The 22,989-nt window shown below is 32.6% G+C and overlaps 1 pseudogene; it reads right to left on the bottom strand.

Moving 5' to 3' along the window:
• Positions 1–18,863: 18,863 nt before the first annotated feature.
• On the bottom strand, positions 18,864–21,675 carry LOC111412610 (annotated as a pseudogene).
• Between the last annotated feature and the right edge of the window lie 1,314 nt (positions 21,676–22,989).

Genomic DNA, 22,989 nt, shown 5'->3' with positions numbered 1-22,989 from the left:
TTTCTCAAATTTTGTGAACATCATGTCTATCTTGCAACTTAAATGATTTCAGTTTATCTATTATCGAGGCTCGGATGGGTCGTGGATTCTCATACTCATGTTTATAGACTAAATGGCACACATGTCGTTTAATGGCATTGGTAACATTATTATGATTTCTCCAATATTTTGCTTCTTTTGCACCTCAACGACATCAAGTATTAGACCCCCCTAACTTAAGAAAGTCAAAATGTTGATTATGTGACAAATAATGGTAGAATTGGCAGAGATTATATGATATCGAGTTAGTGAAATCACAAATTATTATCTACATTCGTTAGAAAATATAATTAATGTGCATATCTCTCAAATTTTGTAAACGGCATGTCCATCTTGTAACTTAAATGAGTTCAGCTTATGGATTATTATGACTCGGATGGGTCATAACTACTTATACTTTTGCTTGTAGACAAAACAACACAAGTGACGTTTAACGACACTTATGCTATTATGATGATTTCTCTAATATTTTGTTTCTTTTCCACCGCAACAACCTCAAGCATTAGACCTCGTAACTTAAGAAAGTCGAAAATGTTAGTTATGTGACAAATATTAATATCGAGTTGGAGAAATCACAAGGCATTATCTACAGTCGTTAGAAAATATAATTAATGAGAATTTCTCAAATTTTGTGAACATCATGTCTATCTTGCAACTTAAATGATTTCAGTTTATCTATTATCGAGGCTCGGATGGGTCGTGGATTCTCATACTCATGTTTATAGACTAAATGGCACACATGTCGTTTAATGGCATTGGTAACATTATTATGATTTCTCCAATATTTTGCTTCTTTTGCACCTCAACGACATCAAGTATTAGACCCCCCTAACTTAAGAAAGTCAAAATGTTGATTATGTGACAAATAATGGTAGAATTGGCAGAGATTATATGATATCGAGTTAGTGAAATCACAAATTATTATCTACATTCGTTAGAAAATATAATTAATGTGCATATCTCTCAAATTTTGTAAACGGCATGTCCATCTTGTAACTTAAATGAGTTCAGCTTATGGATTATTATGACTCGGATGGGTCATAACTACTTATACTTTTGCTTGTAGACAAAACAACACAAGTGACGTTTAACGACACTTATGCTATTATGATGATTTCTCTAATATTTTGTTTCTTTTCCACCGCAACAACCTCAAGCATTAGACCTCGTAACTTAAGAAAGTCGAAAATGTTAGTTATGTGACAAATATTAATATCGAGTTGGAGAAATCACAAGGCATTATCTACAGTCGTTAGAAAATATAATTAATGAGAATTTCTCAAATTTTGTGAACATCATGTCTATCTTGCAACTTAAATGATTTCAGTTTATCTATTATCGAGGCTCGGATGGGTCGTGGATTCTCATACTCATGTTTATAGACTAAATGGCACACATGTCGTTTAATGGCATTGGTAACATTATTATGATTTCTCCAATATTTTGCTTCTTTTGCACCTCAACGACATCAAGTATTAGACCCCCCTAACTTAAGAAAGTCAAAATGTTGATTATGTGACAAATAATGGTAGAATTGGCAGAGATTATATGATATCGAGTTAGTGAAATCACAAATTATTATCTACATTCGTTAGAAAATATAATTAATGTGCATATCTCTCAAATTTTGTAAACGGCATGTCCATCTTGTAACTTAAATGAGTTCAGCTTATGGATTATTATGACTCGGATGGGTCATAACTACTTATACTTTTGCTTGTAGACAAAACAACACAAGTGACGTTTAACGACACTTATGCTATTATGATGATTTCTCTAATATTTTGTTTCTTTTCCACCGCAACAACCTCAAGCATTAGACCTCGTAACTTAAGAAAGTCGAAAATGTTAGTTATGTGACAAATATTAATATCGAGTTGGAGAAATCACAAGGCATTATCTACAGTCGTTAGAAAATATAATTAATGAGAATTTCTCAAATTTTGTGAACATCATGTCTATCTTGCAACTTAAATGATTTCAGTTTATCTATTATCGAGGCTCGGATGGGTCGTGGATTCTCATACTCATGTTTATAGACTAAATGGCACACATGTCGTTTAATGGCATTGGTAACATTATTATGATTTCTCCAATATTTTGCTTCTTTTGCACCTCAACGACATCAAGTATTAGACCCCCCTAACTTAAGAAAGTCAAAATGTTGATTATGTGACAAATAATGGTAGAATTGGCAGAGATTATATGATATCGAGTTAGTGAAATCACAAATTATTATCTACATTCGTTAGAAAATATAATTAATGTGCATATCTCTCAAATTTTGTAAACGGCATGTCCATCTTGTAACTTAAATGAGTTCAGCTTATGGATTATTATGACTCGGATGGGTCATAACTACTTATACTTTTGCTTGTAGACAAAACAACACAAGTGACGTTTAACGACACTTATGCTATTATGATGATTTCTCTAATATTTTGTTTCTTTTCCACCGCAACAACCTCAAGCATTAGACCTCGTAACTTAAGAAAGTCGAAAATGTTAGTTATGTGACAAATATTAATATCGAGTTGGAGAAATCACAAGGCATTATCTACAGTCGTTAGAAAATATAATTAATGAGAATTTCTCAAATTTTGTGAACATCATGTCTATCTTGCAACTTAAATGATTTCAGTTTATCTATTATCGAGGCTCGGATGGGTCGTGGATTCTCATACTCATGTTTATAGACTAAATGGCACACATGTCGTTTAATGGCATTGGTAACATTATTATGATTTCTCCAATATTTTGCTTCTTTTGCACCTCAACGACATCAAGTATTAGACCCCCCTAACTTAAGAAAGTCAAAATGTTGATTATGTGACAAATAATGGTAGAATTGGCAGAGATTATATGATATCGAGTTAGTGAAATCACAAATTATTATCTACATTCGTTAGAAAATATAATTAATGTGCATATCTCTCAAATTTTGTAAACGGCATGTCCATCTTGTAACTTAAATGAGTTCAGCTTATGGATTATTATGACTCGGATGGGTCATAACTACTTATACTTTTGCTTGTAGACAAAACAACACAAGTGACGTTTAACGACACTTATGCTATTATGATGATTTCTCTAATATTTTGTTTCTTTTCCACCGCAACAACCTCAAGCATTAGACCTCGTAACTTAAGAAAGTCGAAAATGTTAGTTATATGAAAAATATCGGTAGAATTGATATAGGTTATATGATATCAAGTCGGTGACATCATAAGTCGTGATCTACATTTGTTAACAAATATAAGTTCAGTGTGTCTGGTTATACTCTTGTTTATGGAGAGAACAGACAAGTGTCATTTAATGACACTGTTGATTTCTCCAATACTTTGCTTCATTTTCACTGCAACGACCTCATGTATTAGATCCCCTAACTTCTCTTGTGCTGTTCTCATTAACAAATTTGTATATTGTTAACGTCACTTGTACAATTGAAATGAGCACATCTCACAACTTTTAGAAACGACATGTCCATTTTGTAATTGAAATGAGTACAACTTATTGGTTCTTGGGGCATGGATGGGTCATAGTTATATATGCACTCGTATATATAAACAGAACGATACAACTGTCGTTTAATAACTCTTGTGTTATTCTGTTTAATTTTCAAATATTTTGCTTCCTATCCAACTCAACGATCTCAAACATTGAATCCTCTAACTTAAGAAAGTCAAAAAAGGTTGATCACGTGATAACGAACAGTTGAATTGATATAGATTATATAGCCATTGTTTGAGCCCCATTCTCATTTATTTTCATTTGTTTCCAACGCAACAACATTTAGAATTGGACATTCTAAGTTGTGCAATTCTCATAGTAATAATAGAAGTTTATATTTCGGTAATGTCACTTATGCCGTTCTCGTAGAACTTTTCATCTCAGTAATGACATTGATGCCATTCTCAAGGACCTTTTAAATTCTGTAAATGGCACTTATGCCATTCTCATGGACATCTATAAATTAAACATAATGACAGTTGTGCTGTTCTCATAAACGTTTTTATCTCAGTAACGATACAAGTATCATTCTCATAAATAAGTAATGATAGGTGTAAAGTTCTTATCGACGCTTTCATCTCAGTAATAGCACAAGTGTCATTCTCTTGGACGAGTAAATTTAGAAACATAATGACAGTTGTGTCATTCTCATAGATGTTCTCATTTCAGTAATGGCAAACTATTGTTCTCATAGACACTTATATTTACAAACATAACAATATAAGTATCGTTCTTATGGAGAAGTAAATTTACAATCATAATGGTAGTTGTGCCATCTTAGGAGGTTAGACTGACAATTAATGAGCATATTTCTCAACTTATATTTATAGATAAAATGATGGAAGGGTCGTTTTCATTTCAGTAACTGCTCTTGTGCCGCTTTGTTAATTTTTCCTATATATTGGTTTTATTCCAATACAACGATCTCATATATTGGACTCCCTAACGAATCATAAATGTTTTTATCTCAGTAATGATGTTTGTTCTGTTCTCATGAAAGTTTGTAACAAACATAACAGCACTTATACCGTTCTCATCTCCCTCTTATAAGTTCAATAACGACACTTATGTCATTCTCATGGATGTTAATATTTCTAATAGCGTAACATATGTCATTATCATGGAATAACAACAAATTAGAAAGAAATGTATAATTAAAATGCAAACATTTAACTTAAATGACATTAACAAAAATGTAGGAAAAATCAACAAAACAGCACAAGTGTCATTATTAATATAAAAAAGACCATTGTGCCATTATGGGGTTGTTTGAGCCCTCTCTTTTTCTTTTTCTTTTTTTTTTCAAAAAAATGAATTTTGTAATAGTATTATGATGGAGAATGTGTGGTTAAAGAATAAGAAAAAGTTTTGAGTTTGCGTCTAATATTATTTTATTAAAGAACGTGTGATTAAAATGAGATCAAGATACTAGTCAAGAATGCATTTTGATGAAAAATGAGACTCAAACAATGGTTATATGTGTAAACACGAGTAAAAACAACTACGTACTATCTACCCTCAGGAACCAATAGTGGAACTCATTTATATCATTTATGACATTGTCAAACTTTCTATATTATATATGTTAGGGAGTCCATTATTAAATATTGTTTTGTTGAAAAAAATCGGATATAGGTGAATTTCAAAACCACCGTACAAGTGTCGTTACTCGACATAAAAACGACACTTGTGCTATTACATGTATAAATACGAGTATAAGCAGTTACTGTCCATTCATTCCTTGAAAAATAGTAAGTACAACTTACTTATGTTGTAATATGTATATGACACGTACAAAAGTTGATAGATATGTTCATTAACCTAATCGAAATATATAATTATAATGACTTGTACTTTCACCATTTCAATAATATAAAAAGTTATGTCATTTCAATCGTTCTTTGTGACTAGTGAATCTTTTTGTGATATATATGTTAGTGAGTCCTTTATTAGAGTCATTTTATTGAAAAAATCAAACTACAGTAGATAACTAATGTAGTGTCATTTTACTTTACAGATAATGATCGGAGTGATGTTCTATATTTCAGATAGCAGCTGGAGTGTTATTACATCCAATGGTTGCAGATAACACAAAAAGCGCAATAAATTAATACCAACTAAATATTATTTAATATTATATTTAATAATAAAAATAAAACATAGATGCGATATTTAAGAGCATCTTTCTTCTTTCTTCAAACGTAAATGTGATTTTTCAATGTAAATGATATGCTAACAAACTCTTGTTCAAATACTCAAAAGATAACCAAAAGAAGTAAAGACTTTATAATAAAAAAACATATTTTTAGGATAGTAAGAAGGTGATTGAAGAGAAGAAAATATGTTATTTTAATTTTGAAGACTTAAAAATTAAAATTGAAGAAGATGAAAGGGGGAAAAAGATGTCATTTTCAAAACAAAAAATAGAAATTAGGAAGGTGAATTCGGAGGAAAAACGACAAGATGAAATGAAAAAATTGGAGGATATTAAGTTAACAACTAAAGGAGAATTTTGTCATTTTGTCAACTAAAATATTTTACATTTTTTATTTATTTTTATTATTGGTCAAATGCCATTTAACTAAATACATTGTCTAGTTAGGCCAAATTCCCCTTATTTAATATAGGAGGAAATATAGAAAGGCTACCTTTGTCTCTCTACTACCACCATTAATAACAACAAACAAGTAATCCTTATTCATAATTAACTACATAGATTGCCACTTTACTAGGTGTTTCAAATGTCTTAAGTGTCCGTTTGATTGTAAAGATAGAATGTGGATGGGAAAAAAACGAATTGAATTGCCTAGAATTTGTTTGAGTGGGAATTGTCAATTAATATAGTTTGATTAGTATAATTTTTCACTTGAAAAATGTTAAAATAAAAGTGTCTTTTTGTGTTTGTTTGACTTTTTTTCATGAAAATTGTCAATTTAAGAAATATCCACTTTTACGATTATTCCTAGAATTTGTTTCCATTGCAAAAAAAATATCCAAAAATATCTATATTTTGGTATCGTTTGACTTTGTTTTATATGAAAATTATCAATTTAAGGGATATTCTCCTTTTCTAGTTCCCATTGCCAAAAATTTAAAAAAAAAAAACGAAAAAAAGGTGAAAAATCAATTCTCACAAAAATAAGGAAATGACAGATGTGTGAGCAAAAAATAGAAAATGAATTCCATGGAAAAAAATGCAATCAAACACCAAAAAAATTGCAAAATGGAATTCATTTTCCATTTTCCATAGAATTCAAGGGATATCAAACGGGCTTTAAGTGTAAAAAGTTAAAATTGTGTGCAACATCGGTTAAGTCGAGATAATTCAAATCTTCCCAAAGCATCCAATTTCAAAAGAAAAGTTTATTTTTCATCTTTCAATGAACAAAAAAAAAAAAAAGTACAAATCATGGATTCAATATTCAGGGATTTTAAAACATAAAAAATCGATAGAAATACCATTAGATTTACTAGAAAATAGAATGAAATGTATTACATGAAAAGAAGCTTGAAGTCGTATAAAAAGAAAGGGGATGTCCCATTCGTCAAGGTTAGACAGAGAAGCTCTCAATTCTAGTGAGAGAAAATCCTACTTGAATGTCTTGATTTCTTGAGGAGGTGCCTTGAAAGAAGGGTCGAAGCTTTTCAGCCTGTAGCTTTCCTCGTCCCCCCTTCGTCGGGCGATGCTTGTGTGGGGGATGCGCCACCAGAAATCAGCTATGGTAGTGGCGAAGCACTACTGAGCAATTCACGCATCACTTGATACGAATGACTTCTTGTTTTCTGCCGGACCACAGTCTTGACCTCCGATCGAGCTGTAAGACTATCCTATTGATTTGATCTACCTAGGCCAGAAAGGGGTCTTCCCTGCCGTTAATCATTTGATAACTGTGGTTTTTTACTTGTTTGAACTATATTATTTTTTAAAAAATATATTTTTCAACAGTGATTTGACATCATTTCAATCACACATTCTTCAATAAAATAATATTACAAACAAATCTAAAAATTTTCCTTATTTTTTAACCATACATTTTCTATTGATTTGATATGAATAATGCATTTTTTTCCGCTCAAACATGGGCTTATTGTGTTTGGTTCGATTTTTACTTTTTCTTGGTGAAAATTGAATCAAGCATATTGGATTCATCCGTGTTAAGGTGTAGATTTGCAAATTTTAAATAATACAGTTTGCTATCTTTGTGGTTTCCAGCTCAGTTCTGTGCGCTTTAGTCGGGTTATTGCAGTTCAGGTCATTGCGGTTTCAATTAAGGCAGGTTCGTCCAGCTAGTTTAGACTGCTTCAGTTGGATATTCCAGGTTCAATTTGGTTCCAGTTTCGGAGCTGGGTTGTGCTTGGTGTTGTTCATGAGTTTGTTGGTCGAGTTCCACAGTTAGCCATTGTTTCGACAGTTGTAAATTTCAGGCTCAATTGGTTTCAGTTTGGCCAGTTGGTGAGTACTTTGCCAATGTTCTAGCGACTGGATTCACGGCTAAGAGTTGGATTTTTGCTGTTTGCTTGGTTCCTTCTTGCTGCTTGAAGGTCGGTTGCATTCATCCTCATGGATAAGGCTGTAAGTATTTTGTATGTATAGGTGGTAAATTCATTCAAATTTAGATTTGAATTTGTTTGCTGCCATATTGTGGATCACGTGAGGCTCAGTCTACTGAATTTCTGCAAAAGCTGTTGGTCAAACATTTTCCTATTTGGGCAATATTTTAATATAATATTACCACTTTGTTTTGTTTGCTTGGGCACGTGTGTAACGCTCCGAATTCTCGGAACTCGAAGCGTTAAAAATAATGGATCTTTCTTTGGTTCGACCTCTTTGATGTTAACTAAAATAATTTGTAAATTAGAAAGTTTTTGGATTTTGAAACGTATAAAAGTATAATAGTAAATAGTTATTCATATAAACTTAGGCAATTGTAGGGAAATTTGGTTTTAGAAAACAATTGGAGGTAATTCAGCAACTACGGATTGAACAACAGCGGAAGAAAAATATATTTGGCCTAACAAATGTCTATCAAAAATTATGAAATTTTTACAGGGACTAAAGCATTCATATATATACCACATAAAAATTTTGGGGCTGATGATAATGTTTAAAACACTAACATATTGACAGTAAACTCGGATTCGAAATGATGCAGTTTACCAAAACGAGCATAACTTTTTCTCTAAATAATATTTTAAGGTAATTCCAAAGGCTACTATCAGAAGACTCATAGACCTTTCAAATGCCACTGATTTCACTCTAAAATAAGTAACGTAGTCCAAATTATACCATTTTCAAATGGAAGACAGAATCTGAAATTATAATCAGCAGTAAATAAACTTTGGTCATAGTCATTCCAATGTTTCCAAATTATGGTTGACATAAATAGCATATAAAACTAAACGAAATAGATGTTTAAACATTTTTAAAATTTTCGTCTAATTATTCATATACGTTTACATAAATTGAAAATTTTACTAGAAAGTTGAAAGTTTTTCAAATTGCCGAAAACTTGCCACTATGTCAAATCGTCGCCATGCCTCAAATCAACATGTGAGATTAAAATGGGTGTGAATACTACAAATAATATTCAGTAGGAAGAAATTAGAGTAAATGATAAAATACATATATATTTTTAGAAATGCAAACTTTGATTATTCGTGTTACTATCAATTTCTTTCTCTCATTTGAACCAACAAACGGTGCTTCTTTCATGAGTAACACCACAATAGTGTCACCCTCAATCTCTTTCTCTTATTTGAGCCACCAAGCGGTGTCTCCTTCATGAGTCACACAACAATACATTTGATGCAAAACAAAAACAAATAATTCTTAAACCACTTACACTAGTGCCGAGAACATCCCTACCTTAATGCTTGAAGTTTGAATATCCTTTCGTGCCAAAGAAATAAAATGCAACAAACTTCTTGCCTCTTCTTTAGCAATTTCAGATTCAAAGTACCTTATATTGATGAATGAAAAAGCGAAATAACTTTATGTACCGATATAACAGTTTCGGAGAGGAAACTTGGCTTTAGAAGTTATAAGAGTTTTCAAATGCAAAAGAATGATGGCAAATTGCAGTAACCAAAATGGAAGTAAAGGCAAATGGTTGTGGAATATCAATTATGGGTATAAAATAGTGGACGTGCAGGTTACCTTTCAAATGTAAAGACAGCAATTTTTGTTTTAAATTTCTAGTGAAAGTGACGGTTGGCAAGGTATCAAAATGGGACAATTTTATTTTAAATTCCAGGTGAAGTGGTGGTACTAATATATTTAAAATGAGAGTTACAAATTCTCAAATGCAATTGTGGTGGAAATTGTATTTAAAATTGGAGGTTACGAAAGTAAGTGTGGAGGTTATAGACTTTGAAATGTGAAGTCTTAAATAGATGGATAGGGTCGACAGGTTAACTTCCCAAATTTATTAAATGACAATTTTATATTTCCCTGGGCAGTTGTCAAAATGGATTTTAAAATGGTAATATTAAAATAAAGTGTGTCGTAAGAAAAGTAATGTAACCAGACTAAAATAAAATTGTCCTTTAAAAGCAATTTTAACACTTTGTAAAATTTAAGAAAATCAAGTACGCGATTTTTTACTTTCGTGACCAAAGTTTTATTCGGACTTTTAGGAAATGTCGTAGCGACATAATAATATAAACCAAATTATATTTGAGTCCTATAAGAAAATTTTATTTTGAAACGAAACAACATTTTTTTTTCCGTTCGCCACAACTCTCCACTTAAAATAATTTCATCTTTGAAATTTAACTTACTTGTTTTAAGAAGATCAGGGTACTTGGCTAACATGTCCTCTTCTTGTTGTTCCCAAGTAACCCCATCCTCACCATGTTTACTCCACTGGACTTTGACTAATGCAATTTTTCGATTTCTCAGAACATAATCTTTTCTGTCTAGAATCACTATAGGAACTTCTTCGTACGGCATATCACTCTGAACATCTAGTGATCGAACATTCACCACATGGTTAGGATCTGAAATGTACTTTCTTAACATAAAATGTGAAATACATTGTGCACTGCTAATATTTCAGGTGACAATGCTAAACGATATGCCACATTCCCAATTTTTTCAAGATTCTCAAATGGACCAATAAATCTGAAACTCAATTTCGCTTTCTTCCCAATCATAGTATTCTTTTCATTGGTGCCACTTTGAAAAATACTTTCTCTCCAACCTCAAAAGTCAATTTTTTTCTCCTTTTGTCAGCATAGCTCTTTTGATGACCTTGAACGGTCTTAATTCTTGATCTAATTTTATGTATAGCCTCTACAATCTTCTTGACCAATTCTGGACCTAAAACTTTCCTTTCACCAACTTCATCCCAATATAATGGCGAACGACATCGACAACCATATAAAGCCTCACTTTACCCTAACATTTATTTTATGCTAACGAAGGTTGCTATCCTTTTATAAATATACACCTGAAGTCCATTTGGATATAAATCGTCCAAAACACCATAAGTTAATCGAAAAAATTCCTTTAATTATCTATTACTGCGACAATTTTATTGGATGTTGATACATTTTTGAATGGTATTTTGGACAGCTTTATTGAATGTTGATTCCATAATTTTCCTAATCAACTGACAGCATTTTGAACGATTTCTATCTAGATATACCTCAAGTGCATATTTATAAAAAATTAAGGACCATTGTTGCAATTTTCCCTAATATTTTTTATGGATAATGTGTATTTAAAAAATAAAAATAAAAAAATTCTAAATTTATTTGTAATATAATTTTATAGAAAATGTGCAACTGAAAATATTAAATTAGTGAAAGTGAAACCTACTATTTCCAACAAAAGTAGGCAATTCCTTACTAGATATGGATGTGCCCAAAACAAATCTCTATGTACTTATTCTCAACAAATTTATTCATTAGTTTTTGCATTTGTGTCACTCTTGCTTATTATTTGAGTTTAAACTTTTGTATTTCGTCGTACAGGTTTCTCAATTTAATGTCATAATTTTTTTTCAATGTGCATAAAATCTCACGTGATCCTTTAACATGTTTATTAAAATTGAAATCTATTTCTCACATTTTTATATTCTTACACCTATATGAATTAGATCTTTCACATGCGAAATCAATTCTTAATTTTTCCCGAGAGATGCTTCACGTACAGGAGGGCATTTACAGAAGTCAATCAAAGCAGACACAAGGATGGGACCAGCACAATTTTTTTTTTTTTTAATGCAGGTTAATGAGACTAACCTGCAACTACAATGAGAGGGCTTGTAAACCTCCTGTAAAACAATGCCCAGTACGCAGGGCATTGTTCTTTCTTCACAACCTGGCCTTTCAGAATTTATGATCATTTGAATCTCTTGAAACCTCCATTTGCAAGTGTTTTTAAAGTTCAAGTGTCCAAATTGATGAAGTTTCAGCCTTTTAATGGCTAAAAATTTACAAATTCCTTCAAACATCCAAGAAAGTTTAATGAAAATAAATATCATTAGATGAATTTAAAATAATATATTTTTATTTAATTATATTTAAGCGTTTTTATGAGAAATGTATGTCAGAAAAAATTATAGGCTTTATAAAATAAGTGATCAAAATTAATTATTAACTTTAACGACAAATTTTGTTTTCTTACAAAACACAGACTTTTAGCTCATTACAATTCAAATGCCAAATAGAAAAAAAGACTTATCTTGCTCACTTGAAAATCATGCATACGCATGACAGAAATTTATAACCATGGGATTAATTTTTCATTTGAAATCTGGTGTTGATTCATGAAAAATTTCAGACATTTCATGAATTATTGGAACTTGTCCAAAGCATATTGATGAATATCTATGAATTGATAATAAATTTTCATTTCCAAACAATAGATAACTAATCATTGCTAGAGATATTTCAATTCATTCATCAAAAATTCAAACTTCATAAAATTTTCAACAAATTCTACTGAGAAGAATCAATTGTGCTTTTATACGCTTCTTTCCTTGAAGGCTTCTAAATCCTTTAAATTATTTGCCGAAATTCCTAAAAACATCCTGGAAGCCTCATTCCTCATTTCATCTTGTTCAAATTTTCATCAACAAGAGAACAATTTCTTTAAAAAATATATCTTGATTTTACTTGACCCACATTTCAAGCTTTTAATTAAGCAATCGGATTTGTTCATATCATGTTGAATCAAAATTAAACATGTGCGAAATAAATCCCAATCTTAATCAATAAAAAATCATGTACGAAACAACAGTGAGGCATAAAAAACAGACAATCTAAGCCTAAACAACCACCAAATATTACAAAGATGATACTTATGTGTTCAAGCACATTTTATTAATAAATTAATGTAAAGGAAATATTAGCCACAACGCGGATAGCCTTCTCTCAAAGAGTACAAGAAAAAAGACTTGAAAGACAAGGCGGCTCAATTTTTCTCTGGCTTATGATCATGTTAAGTGCTGCCAATAATTCAAACCTTAAACAGCACTTGACCGTTCATAAGCAAAATTATTCAGATTTGAGTATTGGAAAATATAAATTTTAAAGAATTGGCCTCAGAATTGCAGAATAACAGCAAGGCCTTGAGGCCATTCAGTCCCGAAAGATGGTATGATTTATCAGATTTCATCACTGGCCAAAACAGATTTTGAATGCAAAGAATAAATTTAACAAGAAATAGAATACATAATTGATAGTTATTAAGAAAAATATTGAAGTTCTGTGAATTCATCGCAGGCCGCAACAGATTTTGAATCTACTCATAAATCCCAAAAAAAAAAAAAAAAACAGAAAACACATCAAATAATTAATTGATAAACTTTAAGAACAATAATGAATGTAATTCTCATGGCCAATCCCAAGAGATAATTGCAGAGATTCCGCTCCACAAGGCGATAGGATATGAGAATGCCTCCTTCGGAAATAGTGGATATCAACCAAAATCTCAACGAAGTAAGGTTTCTATGCGACGATTTTTCGATTCGCTTGAGTCATACGAGCACCAAACAGAGCTCGCCCCAAATATATACAAATCGTCGCGAATCAGAAACAGAAGAATTCGATTCCATAAGAATTTTATGCGAAGGGTAATTGAGTAGAAGGCTAGAGAAACCCTAAATCCCAAAATGAATTGTTTAAATGAGAGATGAATGCCCGTACTTATAGAATTGTTCTGCACAAAAGGTTGCGGCGAATGCAATGAGAACAGAGAACCCTAGTAATTGTGACTATGTGAAGAAATAAAATGTTATTTTGGTCCTCCATAAATTACATTATTTTTAAAAAGAGCCCCGTAAATTTCATTTGCGGTAATGAACATTCAGAAAAATCTCAATTGAGCTCCTACTTTAGCTTCAAATATTACTATTTCGAAACATGTCGTCTCCCAATTTGACGAAAATTGCTTAGTTGGAGTTATAGTGAAATAGATCTTCTTGTAGTCGCTACATAACATTCCAATTTACTACTACTACACATTTGAAAATGTTAATGAATCCAATTGAACATTTTTTTGAATTTTTTTTTATAATTATTACATTATAAATTCAAAAATGTTAACAAATTCTACATTCAACCTCTATTTGGTTCCCATTATTTTTTCATTAAGATGAAAAATATAACCGTCATTCATCACATCAAGCCATCAAATTTGAATTTCTATCTCTTGTGTGGAACTCATAACGTCTATATTTTTCATTCTTATTCTTCCAAAAATGAGAAACAAATGGGAGCTTAATGTTTTCCGTGAATTTTGAAAGATCTAGACATTATCATTATGCTAGGCCAAGCTGATGTGAGTTTTCAATCCATTTTGATACTCTAATCTTCCACTCGAGTTTTGTCTAAATGCTATGGGGCATTTTAATAAAAATGCATTGAAATGGTGGATGATAATAATGGATTTAGAAAGCACGCTGCAACTAGATGTTAGCTGAAGCACAACCAAAACGAATTGTTCTCAATCATTATTGAGTTGCACATATATTCATCATGCCTTTTTTATTGATTAAGGGACTGGAAATGACATCATCACTTCAATCAATGAACCTATAGAGCGATCACGAACTCCATTTAGGATTAACCCCCTTTGCCAAGGCACAATCAGTTGTGGCGAGTCCCTCAATTTTTAGTTGTTGACCAGAGGGGCACCGCACGCACTCATCCTCGACAATGTATTTCTTTGGTGCCTACGTTTTGGTTCTTCTATCGTGCAAACAAAGAAATAGTTAATCCCAAGCCAATGCAGACAGCGAGCCATGAGTTCAGGCCAATTTTTGGGTAAATTAACTAGAAAGAGTGCATTTGTGGGCACTATGTTACGACGTGCGTCCTATGCTTAGGCTGATCGACTGACATGCTACGCAATTTTGTCTCATGCATGCCATCCACCCTGCATCACTTTTCCTATGGAGGTTTGGTAATTTTTGCTATACCAAAAGTCATGCCCTATGTTGTCACCTCAAATTTGAAGTCAATAAAATTTGGGATGTTACATAATAAAATGTATTAATCATTTTAAAAGTATTTACATCCAAAATTATTTGAACTTAGGGCATAATACTTATAAATTGACATATATATTAAATCCAATTAGTTATATATCTTATACAAAAAGAGTCTACATAATAATCAGATTTTTTCTATAACTCTTTATCGGTGGATCTATAATATTATCTCTCACAGGAATGCATTTTTTTTTAACGTTATTTCTTTGTATGATCTCTCTAATGAGATGATATCGCCTTAACACATATTTGGATCATTGGTGAGACTTTAGCTTTTTCATTTTGATAAATGGCTCCATTGTTATCATAATACAGATGTGTGAAATCAACAGTATTAGGAACTCTTCCAAAATCATTAATTATTCTGACATTGCTCGACTAAAATATGCAATCAAAAATTGGAAATAACTAGAACAAGAACAATCTAGTTTGCTTTATTATCAATTGTTGGAATGTGAAGAAGAACTATCTAGATTTTTTTAATATTTTATTTTATATATTTTTTTAAAATTCTTTCATGAAAGATATTCAAAACGAGAGAAACATTTGGCTTGGCAAGACACGAAAGCCTTTGCATTGATAATGATATGAGTATTTATACACATAAAGCATAATAGAAAAGTAAATACATGGAATCCTACAAAATCTACTAAGCTACAACTAAGAGTAAGTCATAGTTTTATAAAGGGAAAATTGCAACAGAAGCCTCAAACCTTTAAAACATTTGGAAACTTTCTCCAAACCTTTGATTTGTTGCAGCCATCACCCCCAACCTTTACATTCGTTGCAATGAAGGCCCTTTTGGACGGAAACCGTCCAAACGCCCGTCAGTTGACCGCCCAAATAAAAAATTGACCACTTTTAACCAAAATAGAGGAGGGTAAAATCGTCCAAACACTTAAAATACCATTTCATCTTCTTCATCCGACCACCTAAAACCCAAAACACCGTTGTCTTTAGATGAAGTTGAATCGAGACTCAAGGCTCTGAAACTCAAGTACAATAACCAGGTCCAAAGTAATTATCCGAAAATTTCTGTCAAGCTTTACCTCCACGTCAGTGGAAACACGCCCAACTCTAAGTGGGCCGTTTCTGAAAAAAGTCACTTCTTACTCTTTCGTTAAATCTGGCTCAGAAGATGACGAAGAGGATGAAGAAAATGAAGAATCTAACCCGACTTCTTGCTGGGACTTGAAAATCGGGTCAAAAGTCAGGGTGAAAGTGGATCAAGATTTATAGTTCAAGGCATTTAAAGACTAGAAGCGTGTCGATTTCGTGGCAAATGGGGTTTGGGCAATTAAGTTCTTTAGCCCAGAAGAGTATGAGAGTTTCGTTAGGAAATATCAGGAGTATTTGTTTGAGAATACCTATGGGTACGATGCGAATAAAGTGAAGGTTTATGGGAAGGATTTTCTAGGTGGGCGAAACCAGAGGAGGCAGATGATTCGATGTGGGAGGATGCAGAGGAGAGTTTATATAAGACTCCCACAAAAACTCCCATTAAAGAAAGCCATAATTTGAATGAGGAGTTTGAGGAGGTTGCTGCAAATGGTGGGGCCATTTAGAATTTGGTATTTTAAGTGTTTGGACGATTTTACCCTCCTCTATTTTGGTTAAAAGTGCTCAATTTTTTATTTGAACGATCAACTGATAGACATTTGGACGGTTTCCATCCAAAAGGGCCTTCGCTACAACGAATGTAAAGGTTAGAGGTGACGGCTGCCACAAATCAAAGGTTTGGGAAAAGTCTGCAAGTGTTTTACAGATTTGGAACTTCTGTTGCAATTTTTCCCTTTTATAAACTGCTAGGCAGGAATATTGGAACTGCCAACAGAATCTTTGGATGAACCTCACTGCAGATATTTTTTGTAGAACTAGTCGAAGAAGTGATGCAAGAAACAAAATCGTCTAGATGTTCACATGTATGTTATAGAAAGAATAAATTATTTGAATGTTCTACCTAAATTCAATGATTAATTCTTGTATTGGATGTAAATTACGAGCTTCCAACATTTTGAATCGTGAGTTTCCAAATTTTAATTTCAAGAACTTGATGCTATAAACCTTCAACTCTTCTATAATATTCTCTAAAATAAGACTCTAAGGGTAGGTAGACACCTTCATTTTATTAAATAATAAAACTAATTTAAGATTGTACAGAGGAATAAAAGAAGTAAATAATCTTTCTCTCTTCAAATTAGAACAAAGTAGAAGAAATATTGTAAAGTGTTGAAGGATTTCTTAGTTCCATCCAGTCTCTATTTATAAAGATAAAAAAAAAAAAAAATTCAATCCATTAACAATAAGGAAAGTCGGAATATGAGTCTTAATTAAAATCTTCATATGAGTTCTTATTAAACTCCGGATCCAGCTGGTAAATGTTTTGTTTAATTATATGTCTAGTGCTAAAATTTAATAACAAATGCAATTAAGTCTATGATTTTTATAGCAATTACAGTTAAACCGAAAATTATATAATAATTGCAAATAAGCCCAAAACTTCAATTATTATTACAATTAAGTTCACAACTTCTATATATTTCGATTACTTGATTTCTCGCAGATTTTTGATGCCGTGTTTTGTCCGGCAGATTGACCTTCTAGATTTACTACTTTCACACGCAGAGAAGTGTTTTTCGCAGTCAATGCTTTGAGGCTTTTGCCATATCCTGTATAATATTTACTATCGACTTTTTCTTCCATAGATGAAGACATTGAGTGAGAGATAGATCGGCCTGCAACTTCACTTTCTAGTGCACTCACTTCCTCCTGATTTGCCTCAACTTGACTTATCCTCTCACGGATTTTGGTGATTCCACAACTTAGATACCCAAATTCAATTATCTTTGGTTTGACTACTCACATATGGCGCCAATTTGTTGACCACAAATTTCTCTCACCTAGTTAAAAATTGTTTTTATCTTACACTCACTATACTTGATGTTCAACAAGGAGCAAAGAGGAAATGACTATTTGGAAGGGAGATATTTGAATTTTTATGCTTTTTTCTTACTATGCATGACTATTTATAGATTTCTTTAATGGTCTTGGTGACAATTTGTGTCTTTTAGTGTATAAAAATTTATAAACCATGTATTAACTATACACAGTTCAAAAACCATATTTAAAGTTTAACTAATGCAAAAATTAGGTTTTTATCTAATTAATTAAAAATATTTATTAATCAAATATAATAAAATTACAATTATACAATTAATGATCACGTGTATATATTTATACGTCACAGATTTATTTGTTGATCACATATCTTCAAATTAATTGGTCACAAATTATTTCGAGATTACGAATCAAAACTTTGATAGGTCACAGATTATTTCGTGGTCACGGATCACAATTTATTCATCAATTTTATAGGTCACAGTTTATATCATTGGTCACAAATCTAAAAATTTATAGGCCACGAGTCACAACTATGGGTCACAAATGGTTATAAATCCAAAATATTATAGGTCACAGGTCACGTATTTTTGAATTTGATGATCACAAATTATTTTTTAATCATAAAATGATCGAATTACTAGGTCACAGATTAATTGTTGGTCACAAATACTCCACCACCAAACCTACCATCATTGCCATCTGAACCACACCATCACCGCCTAAACCAAATCACCAACAAAAACTGCCACCGTGTCCTTCACCACAACACTACAACCTCCAACAAAATACCGACCAAGAAAGCCGACTACAAACACCATCACCGCACCTACATCCACGCTGTATAGAGTCCACCACTATACAAGACACGTCATCGCACAACACACCATCCAAATCCATCGCCAACCAAACACATCACCACCGCAACCTCACGCCCACAGCTAGCACCATTACCACCATCAACACAAACCCCAAAACTACTCCACACCCACTACAAAAATCAAATTCACAGTTGATGACCGCTGCCGTCGCCACCACCATTTTTGCAGCACCACCGCCACCAAATTGTAAACAGAAACACCCCGTACAAGTGCACACACCACCACCGGTCAAATCCACCACTACCGCCTGTAAGTTGTAACCTACCTAGATCGACTATAACCCTATTCGTGGTCACGAAGCAGAGGAGAAGAGAGAGAAAACCAATAGAATAGCCACCGGTAAGGATGCCTTTGAGCGTCGCCTCCGTCGTGATCACCGTCGTCGTCATGAATTGTCGTCGACGATGGTGTTTCATGATCGAGAGAAGGTAGAGTATGGAGATTGTAGAGAGAGAAAACAAAACGTAAAATTAGGGTTGGGAAAATTGAATTGGAAGAAATTAATATTTAAATTATTAAATCAATACCTGATTGTTGCATAATGAAACTGTAGCCTTGATGTTTGAATTGTGATGTTTAAACCCTTGGATTTATGTAATTTCCACTTTAGTCAAATGCATAAACTTCAATATTTGTCATATAACTTCATTCAAACCTTTAAAAATCTGAAAATAAGAACTTTGACAAAAATAGCACTAAAATCCCATAATATTAAAATCTGGTACCAATTTCTATATTAAAATTTGTTATCAAAACCTTTGACAGAAATAGTGTTATTCTAGGCAGATTTTCAAAAACAGCGCCTAAATAGGATTTTGTCCAAAATGGCTTATATTAATTACTTAAAAATGGAGAAATTAATCCCAAATCCTTAATTTAAGTAATTAACATCATATAATCCCAATAAATCAAAGAGCAAGTCTCTATTTCATAAACCCATTTTCAAAGCCCCCCCCCCCCTTCCAAACATTAATCATTCAATATATATTTCTTTGACCACAAATACCTACTAATAACCTTTAATTCTTTCTAAATCTCGAATTTAAGGAATTTCCATGAACCCTAAAATCTAATATCATTCTTCAATAAGTAAAACTTACGCTTACCTTGAAAAATTGAGGAGAAAATCGAGGACTTAGCTTATCTTCCCCTTTTTTTCTTTTCCCTTCTTTTCTTCCTTTCCTTCCCCTTTTTTCCTCCTTCCCAGCTTTTGCCCGAATTCTACTGTGTATGTGTGTGTGTTTTTAGTGTAAAATGGGTTTAATGGTCATAAAATAAAGGGGCCACTCACTTAAATTGCAAAGGAAGTCCCTCTTCTATAATATAATATAAAGTTAAATCCTAAACTTCCAAAATATATAAGTAGATCCTAAAATTTTTATTTTATCCAACTTAAACCTTCAAAATATTTGTCACAATAAATTAAGTCCCAATTAAAATGAATTATTTCATTTTAGTTCCTTTTGACTTTGACAATTCAACTTTTGATTTTTGACTTATTATTATGAGTTGTAACACAAAGAGTATGCCAACATAGCATAAGATCTGCTTTCTCCCATCATTTGGAATCCCTGAAAACAATTAACAACCCCCAATACTACACAAGCATACCCTACAAAAATGATGGTATGATTTCCAATTCTTCCTGAATTTGTTTGTTGTTTTAGGCCTAGACAACAGAGCCAGCGTTTGAAGCCAGCGTAGGCAGAATGCTGCGTAACCGAGTTTCTGATGACTTATTATTATGAGTTGTAACACAAAGAGTATGCCAACATAGCATAAGATCTGCTTTCTCCCATCATTTGGAATCCCTGAAAATAATTAACAACCCCCGATACTACACAAGCATAACCTACAAAATGATGGTATGATTTCCAATACTTCCTGAATTTGTTTGTTGTTTTAGGCCTAAACAACAGAGCCAGCGTTTGAAGCCACCGGAGGCAGAATGCTGCGTAACCGAGTTTCTGATGAAGCCCGTAAACCCATCCAGGTGACAATTCCCCTAGCCTAATTCCAATAGAAAATCCCACAGTTCCTAAGAAAACTGCAAAAAGTTGCACTCCAGCATGTGCATAAAACCATGCAGGCCCTAAAGCATGTATATGTCTCAAGTATCGCGCAGTTACAGCCCCTATTGGAAGTAAGATTCCCCAAGAAATCGCGTTTATGATGCCATGAATGATTTTTAATGTCCTGATATTGTTGTTGTGTGCCTTGGCTGTAGTTGCAGAGGGGACATCTATTGTAGCTATGGATGAAAGATCATTGATTGCAGTTTGATGTATAGTTGGGGAGTAACCTTGAACGTATAATTTGCGGTTCCATACGTAATGAATCTTCGTTTTGTTGGGGACGAGTTTGAATGTGGCATATATTTGAATAGTTCCACAGTCGTGTATGGTGGTCATACGACCACCGTATAAGACGGTGGAGGAAGAGAGGAGGTGGATGTCAAGGGGGCGGGAGAGGAGCGGTGTTCGTTGGAGTTTTACGGTGGGGTCTAGAATGTAAGGTAGCAGGACGAGTTGGCCGGTGTTGGGGACGGGAAAGGCGATCAATGCTTGTGTTCCTGTCATTTCAGGAGAAATCGGATTAATCCTGAATCCAACCCAACCTGAAGGAGATATGAAGGTACCGAAGAAGACGAGATCAAGGGTGGCATTGTGTGGATGGAATGTCCATGCGATTGAGGCTTGTTAAGTAGGGAGTATCATGCATTTTTTGAAGGTTTTGGATACTGTTACAGATGTACAATGCGAAGAAAATGCAACATCCGCTACCTCAAGGGCGATCAAAAGGAGGAAGAAGAAGAATAAACCAAGCTGCATAATGTAAGATTCAAGATAGGAAAAAGAGATTTAATTTGTTTTTAACATCTTTACATTTGAAATTTTTTTTTTTATTATTATTATTTTTTTTTATAATTCAGTGTGTGGTTGCATTAATCATGAAGAGAAATCCACTTTCAATACTTAGCTTTAAAGAAAGCCAAACTTCATTGGTTTCCATCATTTTTTTTTTCTTTGAATCAATGTCATGCGTCTTAGAAATGATTCAATATTGAGAACTAAAATGTGGATTAATTAATTCATTTTTATGTTTCAAGTCACTCACTCTATATAATACTATTTATCCAATTGAAAATTTGCTTGCTTGGAACATCGTCGTTAAGTAGTTGTATTAATATACATTGACAAGAAAAAAATATAGAAACAGAGAAAGAGAAAAAAAAATAAAAAAGGACCACAAAAAATGTGAATTGACAGTTTATGGATTTGATACACAGTCTAAGTAGTATTTTTCACTAATTAATAGACACCCTAAGTAGTGGTCTAACCGAAACTTGTGTAAAGTTCAAAGATCGAGCATGGAATAAATTAAAATTAGGTGGTCAAAATGACACTAAGTGCAAAGTCCAATAACAAATGCACCTCTTGTGGATTCAGTGTAAAGCCAAAATATGAATTGTTTTTAGAGTTGCGATTTTGCTTCACTTTGAAGCTAAGATAAAGTGGGGTTATTACAGGCATGATTGAATGCAAAAAATTGAATCCACACTCCTTTATAGTTTGGTATAATCAACATACAAATAATATCTAATATTTGAGTGTGCTTATCGATTGAGAGTAGCGAGGTAGTGGCTTTGCCAAAGGGATTGGTTTTTATTAAAGTGAATGGGTTTGGGTTGGAGATGATTGAGACTCGAGAGTAATTCGCTAAAATCAATTTAGAGTTTAGAGTTCAACATTCGCTTTGTGCCAAATAAAGCAATCCTACAATAAATTATTGTTTGATATGCAAAACATGTAAATCTGTATTTTTCTGTATTTTTACGACATTCTAAAATAAAATATTGAATTATTAATTAGAGTATTCATATGTCATTTTGCTATTATAATTTGAGTGCTTAAGCTATTAAGTGCAAAAAATTAGATTTATAATTCAATATATAATTTAATAGTCCACTATCAGTAAATAAAGACGAAAACTTTATTTTGATAAAATTATTACAACTTATTCAAGTTTACTTTTGACTTCAGTAATAAGTTTGGGAGTACATATGGATGTATTGGACTAAACCACATGAAATTTAGGGCATGTTCGATAGTAATTATGAGAATTGATTTTTTGATTTTTATAGAGAAAAATAGATCCTA

This window comes from Olea europaea, chromosome 16 (genome assembly GCF_002742605.1).
Source record: "Olea europaea var. sylvestris chromosome 16, O_europaea_v1, whole genome shotgun sequence".
Lineage (NCBI taxonomy): Eukaryota > Viridiplantae > Streptophyta > Magnoliopsida > Lamiales > Oleaceae > Olea > Olea europaea.
Note: the sequence above shows the minus strand (reverse complement) of the source record. Positions and strands in the feature narration are given on the sequence as shown.